Source organism: Crocodylus siamensis, chromosome 3, assembly GCF_052110815.1.
Source record: "Crocodylus siamensis isolate JL-2025a chromosome 3, ASM5211081v1, whole genome shotgun sequence".
NCBI lineage: Eukaryota > Metazoa > Chordata > Crocodylia > Crocodylidae > Crocodylus > Crocodylus siamensis.
The window spans coordinates 10,390,179-10,408,429 of record NC_143397.1 but is presented as its reverse complement, the minus strand read 5'-3'; the positions used below and the strand labels follow the sequence as shown (position 1 = coordinate 10,408,429).

General features: G+C 43.1%; 1 protein-coding gene across 1 annotated transcript in view; it reads right to left on the bottom strand.

Moving 5' to 3' along the window:
- The window catches only part of SETBP1 (SET binding protein 1), a 342,039-nt gene that overhangs the window by 79,916 nt on the left and 243,872 nt on the right, over positions 1 to 18,251 (bottom strand). The gene's annotated exons all lie outside the window — the stretch shown is intronic.

Here is an 18,251-nt window from a genome sequence, read left to right as displayed (position 1 = left end):
CACTCTAATAGTTACAAATTAGCTTGGTGATCCAAACCACAGTCGTGGCACTGCGGGAATGTTTAGATGCAAAAGCATCAATGCAAAGAAGCTGCGAAAAGGGCATTGGCAAATATATTGGAAAGCACACCTGGAACAATATTCTTCCTGCATGAGTGTAAGGTGACATATATTCTTGTTGTATATACAACCAGTCTGAGCCGTATTCGGCACTGAATCCCACTTTTAGGCCTGTGTTTTGCAAATGCAGACGGTGCCGAATCCTTGTGCCCCCTAACCCTGGTATCAGGGTGAATTGTATCTACATGGATCAGCAGCAGTAAAAATAGAGGGAAACAAAAAAGGCATAGCATTATCGTCAGCAACTCCACACACAAAACAGTTAAAATGCAACTTAATAAACCATGTATATTTTTGTTTGGAGGCATATAAAGATTGAGGTTTTGCAAATGAGTTCAAAGACAGACTGCAGCTAGCTCAGTGTCCGCATTTTTTTTGGAAGCGGTATGGAACATTTGGCCAGAAGAACCAGTGCCAAATATCCAGGGCAAAGCCTATACTTTAATTTGCAAAAACTAAATGCTGTGATTTATACCTTTGAAGGGGGGAAAAGGAAAAAAAAAAGAGCTAACAGTACATTCTGTGTAGGGTTATTATTTTGCCAATAGTTTGTGGGTTGGACGACAAGGTACGTTCCTGAAGATTAGACATCACTAAGCTTTTTTCTTAAACAAACCAAATGGCAAGAGAATCAAAATGCCCCAAAGGAGAGACAGTCTTGTGAAAGTTTTGAACTTAGGCGCTTCTTATTGGCACTTATTTAATAGACAAAACTCGTCAAGCTACAGGGCTATTGACTTTCAGCTTGGACAACGGATCTACTTGAAACCAATGACAATCAAAACCGTCTAATCAATGGGTCCTTTTCTAGGTTTTGCAAAACTGTATCAAGACACATTTTTTCGCATGAAAAAAACTCCAGTGAAACATTTTGTTTCTTCATTCATTTGTTCATCATTTGTTTCTGTATTTTGTTTCTGCATTCATACACTACCCTGCATTCAGGGTATGCATTTATACACTACCCTGTATTCCTCTCTGATTAGCAACTTCGTGCTAGGGCCTGGGGAAAGGAAAATGATACAGGATAAAACTGAAAAGCAAAAGTGGCCAGTGCAGCTTCAATGGCAAAGTCAGCCAACAGCTAAAACAGGACTAATGGTAATTTTTTATTCTTGTATTAATAGTCTTAGGTGATCCTGCTGACAAAGCTAAGGAACTGGGGAGTAGATCCTAAACTGGTCTTAACTGGCAAAACACTATGAGCCAGTGATATGGATCTTTTATTTTTGGGGGGGAACATTTCCTTTTTATATTTTTCTTAAACTTATTTCTTTTCCAAGCTAAAGCTTCAGAAAAACACAATGGTTGTCATTCTTTGTAGCTGATCCATAAATATCTGCAAAGAACAGTAACACGTTCCTCCAAACGTGGCCATGTCTAATGGTTAAAAACAAAATTTTGTTTTTAGATGTTAATCTTTTCTTCCCAGATGTTACTTATTATAGCCACAAATGGTCCTTTATGGCTTTTAGCCATACATAAGTTTCCTTGTTATCCAAGAGAGGGATAAAATCAAACTTAATATTTCTTTTTTGTTATGATGGGTAAACTATACTTTAAAAAAAGCCAAAAGAAAAGAAAAAAGAACATGAACACTTAAAGGAGGAAATAATAGGTAGTATCTTCATTACAAGCTATAAAATACATATTTCAGAAAATACATAAAATGTATATTATTTAACATCTCCTCTTGGTTTATTGGCAAGCTAGTCAGAAAATACATTTCTTCAAGCATACCCCAGAGTTGCTTTTTTATATAATCATAATGTCCACAAGTAACATTTAGGAATCATTCAATACATATTTTTTGGTCTTCAGAACAACTAAGTGAGCTGCGATAACAGTATTCCTAACTTTCCATGCCCTGAAATGCGCACTATTCCTGAGCCCTGCTACACAATTGTCACTCTGTTCCTTAAAGGTAGCTGCTACTTTAGTGATAGATAAAATGAAATCCTATTTATAAAGTTCACAAAACCCTCTGGGACCTCTGGGATGAAAGGCACCAAGTAAATGCAAGATATTATTGTCCAGATCCTCACCTAGTATAAATCAGAATGTCCCCATTAAATCTTACAGTGATGTCAACTTCTACCAGCTGGGGATCCATTTTTATGTACTGTTCCTATTATTTCTGAGTTTTTCATGAAGACAATCATCTGTGACTTTTCTCTTCCCTGATGGACTGTGTCACATTTTACCTTTCATTCCCTGAAGCAGAACATGCCGACAGAATTACAAGAGGCCAAACATACTCTGAGTTTCTGAAGCAAAAGTAAGACTGTCTGCAGGATAATAGGAAAGAAGGGCTGGAAGCGACCTCACAAGGCGTCATCTAACCCCGCCTCATAGTCAAGGCAGGATTGTCCTTGAGTAAATAATCCCAGCCAAATGTCAGCCCAACCTGCTCTTGAAAATTTCCAGGAATGGAGACTCTATGACTTCTCTAGGCTGCTGGGTCCAGTGCTTGACGACCCTTGGAGTCAGAAAGATCCTCTTAATCTTCAAGCTAAACTTTCTCTGCTGCAGCTTGACCCCACTGCTCCTAGTCCTGGCCTCTGTGGCCACAATCTCCATACTTTTTGTAATCTTTGTGTATTTGAAGACTGTTATCAAATCCTCCCCCCACCCCCAGCCTTCTCTTCTACTGACTAAATAACCCTAGTTCTTTCAACCTTGCCTCCCAAGCCTCTAATAATTTTTGTTGCTAATCTACTTCACTCTCTTGCAATCTGTCCATATTTTTCTTGAAGTGTGGGGCCCAAAACTGGACACAGTACTCCAGGTGAAGCCTCACCCGTGCTGAATAGAGGGGAAGAATCATTTCCCCTCGTTTGTCAGAAGCATTCCTGTTAATATAACCTTGTTGCAAAAAAGGTCTAACAAAAGCACCGTGTTGGCTGATATTCGTCTTATGGTCTATTGCAGGGGTCTCATGAGCTGTGGCCCTGTCATTTCGCCCATGCTGCTGTCTGCAGGTCTCTGTGCGGCCCTGTGTGCTGCAAGCAGCACGTCTCAGCACTGACTCCTGGTGCGTGTAGCGCTTAGGGCTGGACCTGGCACGTACCCTACATGCAGTGGGCAGGGCCATGGCAGAATGCATGCTGCATGCGGTGCTTACATGAGACTGGTCCTGTGTGCTGGTCTGGAGACCAGGCCAGATCCAGTCCATAGATTGGATCCAGTGCAGATGGCTGGTCTGGCAGGGGCACTGAATGCAGAACATGCCCTCGACGGCCCCACATGCCACAGGCAGCATGTGCCCCAGACTGAGGATGGGACATGGTTGCATGGCATGCAGCAGGCAGGGCTGGTGGAGATGGTGCAACCACTACACCCAGTGCTCAGGACTGGGTAGGGGGTGCATTGCTGGTGGCACACATGCTGGACTGGCCCTACACATGGGGACAGTCTAGGGGTCCAACCCAAGCCACAGACCAGGGCCAGAGGTGTTTGATCCCTCTAATCTATTGTAACCCCAGATCTGTCTCTACAATACTGCAGCCTAGCCAGTCTCGATATACCAGGGCATAAAGCAACCTCTAATGAAAGGGGGAACTACAAAGAAACTTTTCCTGTAGACAGGTTATGTCATAACCTATGGGATCCCTATGACCCCTGCTGACTCCCTGCCCCTGGAGGTCCCTTCCAGCCCCAATGTTTATGAATCTATGAAATAATTGTCCCGTTTTTCTCTTGCAGCGACATCCGCTCCCACCTTCCCCGGTGGTGGAATGGAAGGAGACTATGTGGATCCAATGGGGCAATTTTTATATTTCCACTAAGTGCAACAAATAAAGTAAACAGAAAACTAGATGTGCCAGACACTCGGCAGCATATCAAGTTGACACCTGCTTAATTAAAAAAGCACATGTGGCTGATTAGACTTCATCACCTCTGCATTTCTTAGACACTGGATTTTTTACTATTTGTGTGAAAGCCACAAGCCGCTTTCTGCAAACGCCTCCCCCCCCTTCATTTTTGTATTATCTTCTAGGACCTTTTAAAGCAAGATAATCCCCCACTGGCAAATTTTCTCAGAGGATTGTGATATTCATCAAGAGAACAATGTTATTTAGATGAAATAAGACTCCCCAAAGAACTCCCTTGGAAACTGGAAAATCTATAAAGTTCCTTCTGAAAGATAATCTAAGTTATGATTTGGTCCTTTAAAGAAAAATATTAGGGACATTTTATGGATTGGGTGCATTTCTACTTACAGCAAAGAGGAAAGTGGCACTTCTTCTGGCTATTTGTACAGCGAAAATGATTCTTTTGATGAATCTGATATTCCCTTTGAAATGTCTTTTCTCAGGTTTAAACAAGGCAGGAATTATAAAATGATAGTATGATGACAACATCTAAAAAAAATTGATTGATTATTGTGTTGAATTGTGGAACATTACTAGCTGCAAGTATACAGGAAAGAAAATATGTCCTAACAGTTAGGTCTACAAGCCTATGATAAAATCTCCTGGGGGAAGCGATGGAATCCATCTTACTGTAGTCACATAAATTTGTCACATAAAAATGCCCCAGGGGAAAAAAAAAATCTCTGGAGAATGCACCACAAGAAGTGCCATACTGGGCTGGCCCAGTGGTCCAGTATCCTGGCCTGTATCTTGCCTCCGACAGTGGCAGGAGCAGATTTTGTAGAGGGGGAGCACTGAAGTGGACAGATCTAGAGTGATATATCCCCTATTCATTACCCTCCCGAGAATCCACCATTATCGGTTTAGAGATGCCAGAGGAACACCTCCAACCATGTAACAATTCCATACATGAATTGGAGGACTGTCAGCACTACTTGATTTCTGTCTTCAGCATCTATAACTTGTGTAGTCATCATCACGAGAGCTACTCGCAGCCGTAAACACTACTGTATTCCCTTTTATTTCTTGGCTCTGCCAATGGCCTGCTGAGTGACCTGCTGAATTCATTTCACCGCCTGATGTCTAAGTTTCCCCATCTGTAAGATGTAACAGTTTTACATCGGGTAATGAGATAACAGTGGGATAATGATACTGGCCTCCTTTATAAGATCTCTTGGAAATCTATTGCCGAAAAGTGCTTTATAAACAGTTGCTGTTAGTAGGCTCAGAAGGTGGGTAATGAATGAAAACAACTCACTTTGGTTAAGTTAGCGAGAGCAACTCTGAGTTCTAGTTTCATTCTTGTCTGGACTTTAATCTAAAAACTAACTTATATCGGGATCATTAAGTCACTGGTGAATTACTACATACAGAGTGCCTCTACACATTCATTAATGTGCATTAGTTACTGTGCATTTAGGTAGTACCTCCAATAAGAGGTACTATCTAAATGTGCAGTAACTAGAGTTACTGCGCAGCAGTGCTGGCACATGGTTTTTAGTGGCACTTATTGCACATTAGCCTAATAACACTGCACAGTAGGAGATTAGCATGGTTAATAACCACAATACTACAGCCCAGTGTTATTAGACTAATGCGCAGTAAGCGTCTCATGTAGACGCATCCACAGCTGTTAAATTTACCTCCGTCTTTGTAGTATCTGACACTATAACAATAGGAAGATAGAACTGAATTTATATCTGAACTTATCTGCAATGAAGGTATAAGAAATAGGTGCAGTGGTAACAGAATAAATGTTATTTCCTAGTAGTAGGAATAGGCCAGGTCACACGGGACAATATTTTTGGCACGTGGCAATGGTCCTTTGACACATCCATTTTTTAAAGGATTCACTCTGTGCATCTCTATAGCCTGAAGCAGAAGGCTCGGATCCAAATAACTTTGCAGGTGGAAAAGGCTAAGGACTCCATTAGTAAGCTCATGTTGACTCTGCTGATGAGTTTACTGATTGAAAATGATTATACCTGACTAGCAGTCTCCTGATTTGATGAGCCAGTTCAGCCTAGAGTCTTCATCCAACGAGCCTGTTAGCTAAGCCAAGAGCTGCTCTCTGGAGAGCCTACCTGGGGGACAGAAGCCTTGTCTTGGGTGTGCCTTACCAACCACAAAAGCCACGTTGCTTTCATTAGTATCAATCATAAAAGGAAAATAGAGGGACAAAAGTAGGAGAAACCAGCTCTAAGTGCTCAGATGGACATTTGCTCCGTGCTGCCTTGTCACTAAGGAGTGATTAGGTCTTCTGTAAATCACAGGATGAACAGCATATGTCCCTCTACCCTGCTGCACACCTTGAGTAAACACTACATACACACAGGGGAAGTGGAGGATCAAGGACAATTGGGTAAGACTCAGAAACTGAAGAAGACTGTTATGAGTGCCCTCAGCCCAGCAGTTTTGAGGTCAAACGTCTCTCACCAAGAGGCATCACATTATAGTTCACGATTCAAAGCAAGTCACATGATGCAGCGTGTTTCCGGCTCTCTTTCCTGATGCTCAAATACGCCCCAGCATTGAAGCAGAAGGCGCAATAAAAGAACAACAACACTTCTTTACGTGTCCATAGACCTTTCCCTCCAGCATCTCAAGGCACTTTATCTGAGTTCATCTGAGCCTTCCAACACACAGTCAACTTCTGTTATACCAACAGAAAAATAATGACATTAAAGCAACAAAAATAAAATGAATGCCAAGAAGACAGAGGTGAAGAGACTTTTGATAAGTGTGAGGAGCCCTTGACTGGTCGTCCTCCTCCTCACAAAGTTTATGAATTTGATTCCAGTAAAGTAGCAATGGATGAACAAGGAGAGCTTAGATGCTCAACTAAGTGATGCAGCTACTTAGAGGCAAAGTGGTCCTGATTCTGACATTAGGCCATTTCTACATGATAGGGACTTCTTTTCTCACTAGTTAGGGTTATTCCTGATTAGCCCTTGTGCAAGAATCTGGGCCATTTCTATCTACCTGTAGCTCCTCCCTAACATAAGTTTGACTCCCACAATTATTTCAGAAGTCATCCTTTTTTTTTCTAAAACAAAAGAACTTACCCTGCTGACTAGCCTGAATTTAATGTGAACACTTGCACAGTCAGAGGAAATCACAAACACCACTGATTGTCACTGGGAACCATGCACCCAAATTACACGGTGCTACTGAGAACATGTGCACTTAGCTGCTTCGCGAACTGCTGGCTGCATTGTACTCTATCACTGATAAGATCCTTTTTACCACATATACCACTGTTATGATGCACTGTGGGAGCTAAGGAATGCTGTGCCTGCAAAATGCACACACTGCTATAGAATACAGTGCATTAATTTTTAACAGAAGATTAGATCAGACGGTGCCATATATTTTAATGCAATGTAATCCCTCTTTTTTTTAGGGAGATGTAGTCATTACAATCAAATCAACTGAACTACAACAAATCCCAGAGCAGGCTGGCAATTTCCAGTATCTGCTTAGCATCTCTCAGAGACATCCTACTGCAAAAATGGCTCAGTTTTCTGATCTACCTCATCCAGGTCATTCCGTGGAAAGAACAAGGCCTGCATGGTCTAATGTGGTGGGGAGAAACAGGGGTTAGAAGGTTATTGCATGTTATTGCATGCATTCATGCCCCTCCACTCTACCCCATCCTGGCAGGAGACAGCTTGGCCCCACTGTGTTTGGAGAAGACATACGCTTGTCCTTGGGTGTACTCTCTGGAGGCCCCTTGGTTACATGCAGGACTCCACCCACATTCACTCACACTTGATGCTACAAAACTTGTTTAAAGTGGTTCTGAGGTTTTTGTTAAGAAGAAAAACAGGAAACCTGCATGAATCTGGTGTCTTTTCTTCTCAACGCTGCAAGTCTCCGGTTTTCATTTTACAATAATTATTAAAAGACAGGAACACACACATAGGCCCTGATTCTGAGCTGAGTTCAAAGCTGTCCTCAATGCACGTGGGGCAATGGGGAGCAAAGGATCCTGCAGAAGGCCAACTGTTGATCCAGTCTTTAACTTGCCAGAAGTTACCCAGCTGCCTCTGGCCCAAAGGGGCCCTTTTGCCAGCCGAGATGAGACGAAGCACAGGATGACTTTAGCTATTCCCTGTTCTCCTCCTATGCTGAAGGGAAATGGGAGCTCAATGCCACTTTGTCATATGCAAGAAGAATCCCTAAGGAGGCAGTTAATCTGGCTGCTTTGCATCAAGAGCAGGAACCACAGCCTAGGCCATAAAATGTAACAAAGTGGGCACAGAAACGTCTGAGGGTGTTTGAATAGATATGGACAGGGAGATATCAAATGAACGGGATGGTGCTGGAAATACCTGACTTGCAATGGGAGAGAGACGAGTCTTTTCTCTACAGTTAGCAGTAACGTAAACCCCGCCCCCACATCCCATTTCACACACATATGTCTATGTTGATTGAGTATAATCAGCACTAGTGTTACTCGTCTACTTTAGTATTTGAAGCTGCCTATACATGTGCTCAGGGGAAGGGGTGGTGTTTTAATTAGAGCAGTTCCCGGAGAGCTGCTTTACTTAAAATGCCACAGTGTCATGTGTGTTAAGTATCTGCACATTTAAAAAAGGATGCAGGATGTTTTAACTAAAGCTCATTTGACAAGCTTTAGTTCAAGCACCCCAGTCGCCATTTTTAAATTTGGGGGGGACTCATACACGTGATGCTATGGCAATGCTAGAGCATTCTAATGAGAAGGTGGAGCAGCCTCGATTAATTGAGTCTGCCCTGACACATTCTAATTAGAAAGTGTCGGAGCATGTGTATAGGCACCCTCAGTGCATTCAAACTGGCCTTTCTGCTGACAATGTCAATGAAGTAGATGAACACTTGGTGGCACTCTTTACGAGGTGACCTTTTGCAACCCCTGAGAGTTGCAGTAAAAGCCTCAACTCATTTCACGCAGACGAGCAAACCAACCACAACTGGCAGGGGCTTTCCAACACTATCGACTCTAAATGGTCTTGAACTGGTGGCCTAAAAATCATAGAAAGTTAGGGTTGGAAGGGACCTCAGGAGGTCACATCTAGTCCAACCTCCTGCTCCAAGCAGGACCAGCCTCAACTACATCATCCCAGCCAAGGCTTTGTCTAGCTAGGGTCTTAAAAATCTCCAAGGATGGAGATTGCACCACCTCCCCGGGTAACCTGTTCCAGCTTTACTACCCTCCTCATGAGAAAGTTTTTCCTAATATATAACCTAAACTTCCCTTGCTGCAACTTGAGACCATTGCTCCTTGCTTTGTTATCTGCCAGAACAGTCCGGCTCCATCTCTCTCAACCCCCGCTTCAGGTAGTTGAAGCTGCTATTAAATCCCCTCTCAGTCTTCTTTTCTCTAGACCAAATAAGCCCAGTTCCCTCAGCCTCGCTTCATAAGTCACTATTTTCATTTCCATTTGCTGGACTCTCTCCAATTTGTCCACATCCTTTTTGTAGTGGGGCGCCAAAACTGAACACACGACTCCAGATAAAAACCTGTGTTCCGTTTCCCAACCTTGAGGCATCCCACTTGCTATCTTGATTGATGGTAAATAGCTACCCTGACACCAGGATATGTATATCAGCTTTTGAAATGCTATAAGAGTGTTTTTTGGGTCAGATTCAGATATCATTTACACTGATATGATTAGGAAAAAACTCAGTTGAGGTCAATGGAGTTACTCTAGTTACACTTGGGTGTAACAAAGATCAGACATAATATATCTTGTTTTTCAAAAGTCATCTGGACAAGGCGTCTTCTCTAAACTCATCTTCTCCTTATTTTGCCTGGTTATATACAGGCTCCATTTGATAGATCACACAGCTGCATCCCTCCCATGGTTGCTCTAGCATCACTATGTTGTCAGCACTGCTATTTGACTTGCTGTCACTATTATCACAGATTAGATTCAACGAGTGACCTAGCGGCACAAGGCTCCATAGCTCATTACCAAATCCCTCTGAGCCATCCAGTTCTGCCCTTGCTTGACAGTTAACATTGCATTGCACTCAGTGATCTGTGCTCCACAAGTCTCTTACAATTAGCACTAATCTGTGTGAAAGCGGAGTCAGATTTGGTGTTACTGTAAAGTGCAGGGCAGATCCAGTCCCTGCTGCATGTTTCCAGCAAAGAACTGCTTCCTAGGGTGGCTTCTTCAACATTTTTGAATTCTTATTCCAGGGTAAAGGCTCAGCACTGGAAGGGGACAGCTTCCCGCCTAGGCATTTTTCTGCATCTGCAACGATCCTGTATGTTATTCTGTGTGCGTCTTTCTCAGTCGAGTGCACTTGTGTCTACCCCGTAAATAGAACTGTTCTTCCTGAATTATTGTTATTTAGCTGCAAAACCTCAACTCAATAAAAAGCTCTTAGCTCTCCTTTGCTGTGGGAACTAAGGCCATGTCTACACTGCTTCTCTGCCAAGCCCCACAGCGCTGCCAACAAGCAGGCCCCACTCACTTGCTCCTTCTCCGAACATGCCAAAGCCAAAGAAATGAAGCATCGTAGCCAGCTTTGAATGGCTCTGAGATGCAGCGAGAAAGCCCAGGAGCTACACCAGAGCAGGGGCTTGAACCTCTTGTCTTATGCTTAGCTAGAAAACTCTGGAGCAGGTGTTGAACCTTTTATGACATGTCCATATAGCAACTAGCACGAGGTCCTGGTCTGAACCACAGCCTTCTAGCAGTGGCCAGAGTTTTTTATGAGTATTAAGTGAATGTGTTGCAGCAAACATCCGAGTTGCAATGAATCAAGGGCAGATCAAAACCGAACTACGTACTTAAGCTCTGAAAACTTATGTTGCCTCCAAATCTTCTCTCCTGCTCACACAACAGGGCTGGATTTGCCTCTCTTAATGGCTTCCTAACCGCACTGAGTAGGGAAGCTGAGCTCTGACAACACGCTGGCAGTGAGCCAGCATCCAGTCCAAGGGCCTGATTCTCTCCTCAGTGGCTCCCCCTCTACCACCAGGGAAACTTCACTGGATCAGTCAGACTGACTGGCTTCAACTGGAGTTCCCCTGATTTATGCTGGGTGCAAGGAGAATCAGCCCATGGTTCTTTATTACCTTTTAAAGCCAAGAGCCCAGCAGAAGCCAAGTGCATCTCAAACGCAGTTGCTGCAGGCACAATATGGAAGCCGCACAACTCCATAAACCAGCAGTGGTCTAAATAAAAACTCCCAACAAGACATTCTGGCATTAGGCAGCAAAAAAAAAAAAATATTAAAATAAAAATAAAAGCGATGATGGGTAGCTCAGAGACTCTGAGGTCTAAAGGAAGAACTGCTTGCCTGTTAGCCAGAGAGCAAAGGAGACACAGACAGTAGACCGGGTACTTGGAGGCTTATAACATTCCCAGAAAGTGAGGGGTCACTGCATTTAATCTGATTAGATCGAGGCCTTTCCAAAAGACATCATGCCGAGCCACAGACTGCTCAATCAAATAACCATATGCAATAGTTAGGAGAGAAAATAAAAGATTGCTTTGGTGGTCATTCCAAAAACTCCCTTTCCTGTCTCTCCTTCCTACCTCTTGTTCCTATCTCTTTGGAAGCAGCACAGTAAAGAAATGCTTCCTCGGGCTGACTTGTAGATGGCCTTGGGGAGCTGTGGGTTCTCCAGCCCTGGAGGTGTTTAAGAAGCGGTTGGACAGCGCCGGGTCGGGGATGATCTAAGCGTAGCTATGCCTACGTTCTACCGCGGGTATTTCCAATGCTTCTGGCCTTTGCTGGTTGCCGCGTGGGGCTGGGAGGGAATTTCTTCCCCCTCCTCTGTGCTGCTATGTGTGTCAGGGTTTTTTTGCAGCCTTCCTCAGAGGCTTTGCATATTGACTGCAGCCGAGGCTGGGGATTTTGACTGGGTGTGCCAATGCTCCTGCTGGGACTTAAACCTAGAGGCTCCTGGCCAAAATGCCTTGCCCCTTCACTCAGGGGCAGACCCATCACCAGATTTGGGGTCAGGAAGGAATTTTACCCCATGGTAGATTGGCATAGACTTTGGGGGGGAGGGGATTGCTTTTCTCTGTAGCAGGGAGCGTGGACCTCTTCCTGAGATCTCTTGAGCATATACTAATAACCTTGGCAGCAGCAGAGCATTGGCTGCTGTGGTCTCCCTGCTTTACCCGTGAAAATTTAAGGTGTTATGTCTCGTGTTGTGTTGCCGTTGGCCCTGTAGTTTTGCTAAAAGTTTTGCTAATGGATTTATATAGGATGGCTTGGATAGGGAAGATCTTGCCTAAGGCAGGAGCTTGGACCAGATGACGTCTGGAGGTTTCGTCCTGTCTTACTTCTCTATGATTCTAAGTGCTTTGTTGAACTGAATTGCACCCATCACCCTTCTTATTTTCTTCCAGCATCCTTTTCCTATAGGAAACACCATACAGCAGCACAGCAATGGTCAAGCCAGTATGGCTTTCTTGGCATGCCACAATGACACATCACTCATGTTGCATGGGAAAGCAAACAAGACAGAAGTTTATCCTAATGGACTAGGAGGATTTTTCTGAGGTCATTGACCGAAGTCATGTTGGGTCAAATTCTAAAGATATTTTTAGAGTGTTTAGAGAGCTAGACAGGCATTTATGCATGTGAACAAATACAGAAATAATGGTAATGGGTAGAGCAATGGGCAAAAAAGATATTAAGCCCTCCACCTGTAACTGAATTACCCCCCTCTTGTATCACTGAGCTGTATCTTGTATCTTGGACAGAAGCAAACTGATGAGTTGGCAGATTTTTTTTAAAGGCAGCTGTTTGAAGCCGCTCCGAGGTTTCGAATATTAGAACCTCTCAGTCATGATACGGGTGGATCAGTGGAAAGCATGCAAGAGATTAAGGTGTCAGAGGTCCGTGGTAAATGAAGTTATCATCTGGGTCTCTGGATCTCAACTTACAAGTCCCTCATCACAGTAGTACCTGAGCATCTCTCAGTCTAGTGCTTTGACACTCACAAGACCCTTGTAAGGCAGATAGTGTTATCACTATTTTATATAAAGGAAACTGAGGCACAAGACATTCACACAGAAAATCAGTGATGGAGCAGAGAACTGAACCTGGATCTCTGAGTCGACAGTAGCAGCCTGACCACCAGCCAGCCCTTATATACACAGCCACACATGCACGTAGGGATAAAGAGCTGGTCAGTAGAGATGTGCAGAACCATATCTGAGAGCTGGCTAAACGGGAAAAGAAAATCATCAAATGTATTTTTGACAAATGTTTCTGCTATTCCTCAAATAATATATTCAAGGCTGAACACTATAATTGATGAATGAGGGGGAAAATATTCATGGAATACATTATTCAACCAAAAAAAAAAAAAAAAAAAAGGAAAAGAAAAAAAAAAAGAGCATGGGTGATGAATAATGTGGCTGCCTAAGACTATTTGTCCAGCTCGGGTACAGCATACTACATGTTCACGGAAAGACAAATCACTGTGTCTATTATTGCAAAAGCAGGTCTCTTCTAAGGGTAAAGCATCATGGAAGTTTTACAGAACTGTTTGTGCTGCACTTCAAAAAACAAGACAAGTGGCAACCTCACCAACATTGCACCATGCTTCGTTTTATGCATTCTGAGTCCTGGTTTAAATCAGACTAAAGTATCTGATTATTCAGTGATGATTTCCAGAACTTTATTCTCTGCTGTGATGTCCCATCCCTGTAAACACTTAAGTCATGGGAGAAGTCCTATTGATTAAAATGGAAAAAAAAAAATTGAGACAGTTAAGTTCCTCATGTATGCTTGCATCAGCATGAGGTTGGTTGCTCATTCATCTTACTCTGTCACATAGTCTCTATTCTCCCTTCGCTGTATTTTTAGTTACTTGTCAAAATGAATAACTTGTATTTTTAATGTATGTGCAAACTTTCTATATATAATACTTTTGTGGGGGTGCTAAAATGTTTAAAAAGCGGTTTTGCACTGCTCGTTCTGCAATGTAAAACTGCACCCTCTGAAGTTTCTCTGCCCTCTTTAACAGTTCCCTTATCTTCTTCTATTAATGTTTGTCATTTGTCACTTAAATGTGTTACTGATTCCACTGGTTCCACCCATGACACAGGGAAGAGTGGCAGAAAGTCAGGGCAGAAAAAATTCCCCTTTCAGGGGGATGTTACTTTCAGATAGCTCGCAGGTGAGTTAAGTATTAATTTGTAGTATGTTCATCATGCTAAACACATGGCATATGGAGACTGATGATTACTACCTTTTCTAATAGCTGCATATGATTAATTTTTTATTCCTGTGAATTAACTGTGCACAGTCTGTATGCTACATCTGATGAAACCCACATGGTTATTAGCTGATCTTTGAGCCATGATATCTGATATGCATGCAAGACAATCCTATATAATCTCCACTTTAAAAAAACGGCAGAGATAATCTAAGCAGAAAATAACCCCTAGACCTTGATTAGTCTCACTAAGAGGAAAGACAGAATTATGGAACTGCCTAAAGCAGCACTTGGCTTTGCTGCATGTCAGCAATACTCAGCCTGTTAACTATTACTACCTAAATTTCATCAGAAGGGGTTCATCAAATGATGGTAGTGATGCGATCCCCATTACAGGAGCATCTATGCACCTCAGCGTCTTTACAGTGATTTTCCTCCTAGGTGTCACTGAGGTAGGGAAGTCCTATTATTCCCATTTTGAAGATGGTTCAAACAAGGGTCCAGAGGCCCTAGTATGCCCAAAGTCACACCAGAAATCTGGCAGTGAAGCAGAGGACTGAACTGTCATCTCCTGGACCAGTGGGGGCCAAGTTTTTGGCAGGTGTGGCACAAACGAGTGCCATTCTCACCCCCTTCCCTGCTCTGCTCCACACCCTATGCCCCCTTCCTGACCTGCTGCTCGGCTTTGTTTTCGTCCCCGGTGATCCCTGCCCAATCTGCCACTACGCTGCCTGTGCTCTCCCCAACCTGCTGCTTGCCACACACGCAGGCTGCCTGTGCCACTGGTGGTACACGTGCGCCAGGCTGGCCACCCCTGTCCTAGTAGCATCTTTCCTGTTAAATCGCTGGGCACAGAAGAAGATAGGTATCATTTTGTTTCACAAAGGACCCTGGAAAATCCAAGTCCAGTGAAAAAACAGAAGGTAATACTGATGGGAAAATGGTACCTCCATCAGCACATTACATGGAAAACTCTCTGCAGCGTGCGAACATGGGAGAGCCATTTAATACTCTCCAGTCACCTCTGTCACTGCTATCTCCTTATGCAGCATACTGTTGATGGCCCTTAGTTCCTTATCTGAAGCCTGGTGTGATAAGAGATTTAAATGGTATATTTTGCTGATTCTTACCTGGGGCTCCTGGAGTACCATAAGGTCCTTTTAAGGGTGTAGTGAGATGCTATGCACTATTAGCACTGTTAGGCGTGCAAACTTGTAAGCTTGATTCGCAAGAGAAACCCAGAGCTTTCAGGTAAGAATCCATAGTGTCAGACACCTTCTGCCCTGTTACGGTCTTTCCAAGGTCTTTGCAGTAGAAGAACTGCTCTAGTATTTTTTTTGTAATCAAGAAGTGAGTGAAAGTTAAGAGCTGGCATTTCTGGGGCATGCCAAGGGGTGCCTTGAGTCTAAAAAGGTTGAGAACCATTGGTTTGTTCAAATAATCAAGGACATGTTCATGAGCAAGTGTCCACACAGTCTAATTTCCCAAACCAGAATAATACTGACATGAAAGTCAAATATAAATCTGCTTTAAACTTGAGCTGGAATATTCAGGACACCTTTCCTAATCTTTAAATAGTAAGAGATTATAAATTCCTAATGGTGATAACAAGTAGTCTGAAATAGCCTCCGGTGATAAGACTTCTTGTCTAATAGGGCTCTTCTGCCTCACATTTTGATGATTAGTCAGTCTCTGTTTCACCACCACAGGGAAACACAAGGTGAATTAGGGGAAAAAGGTCAAGTTATCATGAGAAAGTTGAATCCATCCTCAGTGGACAACATTTAATAGCTACAGACCATTGCAAGCACAAAACCCCAATAGGGAATATCTCAGTTAAGGGCAAAGACAAAATAAAAATAAATAGATAAATACAAAGGTTGCACTGAGATCTTAGAAAATCATGAAGCAGATGTTCATAGACTTTAATGAGCAGTCTTGGCTCCAGACCTTTCTTGGCACAGCTCGTTAGCTTTAATATTTTTCCTCTGGTAGCACAAGGTATGGCTCTGGTTAGCTAGATGCTGATGCTTTTTCCATTTAAATAATACTTTGACAATGAAGAAACCAGTTCATAATCGGCAATTTGATGGATTAGGTCATGGGGAATGACACATTTTTGCAATGGGGAAACCAAAAAGAATGCTACAGTTTAAACGAAAAACAACTTTTAAAAGCTGGAACAGTGAATCCAGCAAGGCACAAAATGTGGGGCCAGTCATTTCATCTGTTTTTTTTTTTAAGTTGTCCTGAACAATAAGCCGAAGAAAAAAAGGGCACGAAGCAGGTTTTTTGGTAACAATTTCATGCCTCAGAAGTCAATTTGCTGAGGGTTAGGCCACTTTCCAAATGTTAATTTTGTTCTTTTTCTCCTCTTCTCATACATTAATTTATTAGAAGGGGGAAATTAAGATTCAGTGCAATGATATACACATGCAATTGTTAGCTTTCCAATGTGTAATGGAAATGCAACCAGGCCAAAAACACATGTGAGCCCTGCACCCTTGCGGGTTAGGAGATAACCTTATCACTGTAACAGAAGCCACTGAAGTCAGTGGAGGATGAATGCTATCCTCTGGGTATTTGTCTTTTGCCACTGGCCTATATTTTCTGGTGTGGTCAGGAAAAAAAAATATAGCTCTCTTTCTAGCATTTCTAGTTGTCACTCGTACTGGGCTTTTCCAGTACATTGATTTTTATGGATAAGACTTCTGTTGCGCAGTTTTCTCCCTTCAAGACTTCACATTGTAAATTTGCCTAGTGTAAATTCTTCCCAGAAGGCAGGAAAAATACTAGCTACCCATGCCTTGGGACAAATGTTCCTATTTTAGACCATGCCTTCTCATTGCTTGGGTCCAGATTCTGGTCTCAAGCAGGGAAATGGAGAAACCCAGCTAATTTCAATGGGAGCAGTGGCTGGCCCTCGAAATGAGGACACCTAAGAATCTCCTCTGGGCAGGTTGCATAAAGCGTATGTTCTCGCCTACATCAGTCTCCATCAGCAATTACAACTCTTCATGTTGGAGCCAGCTATGACCCCCATTGGATGTGCCTCTGGTTCTTCATGTGTCATATAAGAAACTCCCTTTCAAGCTGGCCATCCCAGAAAAGAGCATTGTCTTTCCAAACCCAAGCATGATACCCACTGTGAAAGATAAATCTCTGCACAGCTGATGGTGCAGGAGCTTTGGGCTTGCTCCCATGCTTGAGTAATTTAGCGCTGTATCAAAACACCTGCCTGCATGTCACTAGGAAGGCAGCTTCACATGACAAAGTGCAATTTGGCCTTTCAGACAAGATTCCTTTTATTCCTCTGTGGGAGGAGAACAGATGTCCTGAACATCCAAACAGACTCTTCTTTCACCCCCTACTTTGATTACGCATTTTATATTTCTAACTTGTGAGCACAAAAACTCTTTGGAGTCAATCAGCACTGCTCCTCAATCACCTACAGTGTATTGTTTCATTGACAACAGTCTCTTCCTACTTCTGTTCAGGATAATGACTTCTCTTGCAACAGTTGCAACCCACTGGCAGGTAGCCACCTATTAAAGTTTGTGCAGGTCAGGAGATAACCCTCCCCTGAAGAGGAATGACCTTGCAACACTACTTACCATGCGCTAAGCTGCTCGAACAGGTGTCTGTTTGCACTTTAAGTGCACATGGTATGTTTTCAGCGGAACGGGCGATGCTACCTATCCTCTGCATATGCCGGCTTACTGGGAAGTGGCAGATTTAGCTAGGATTTTAATCCACGTCTCTATATATTTATTGCTTCCAACACCACAACAGCTAGCAGAGCAACACAATGCTGCCCTAGCTCCACGCCGGTGCTGTAACTCCCAGAATATCTAATCAGGCTCAGGCTACTACGATCAACAGGAAGTCTGGTTTTTTGGTTTTGGTTTTTTTTATCCTCCCTATAAGAAAACCCTTCTTCAGTATGGTGACCGCACTCTCCCGGCCTGTGCCAGCATAGACCTTGCACACAGTGGGCAGAGATACTGGGCCCCATTAAGAGGCAAGATGGCAGTGCTAACCTTGCCAGCAGACACTTATAAATAGCGCCTGTTGTC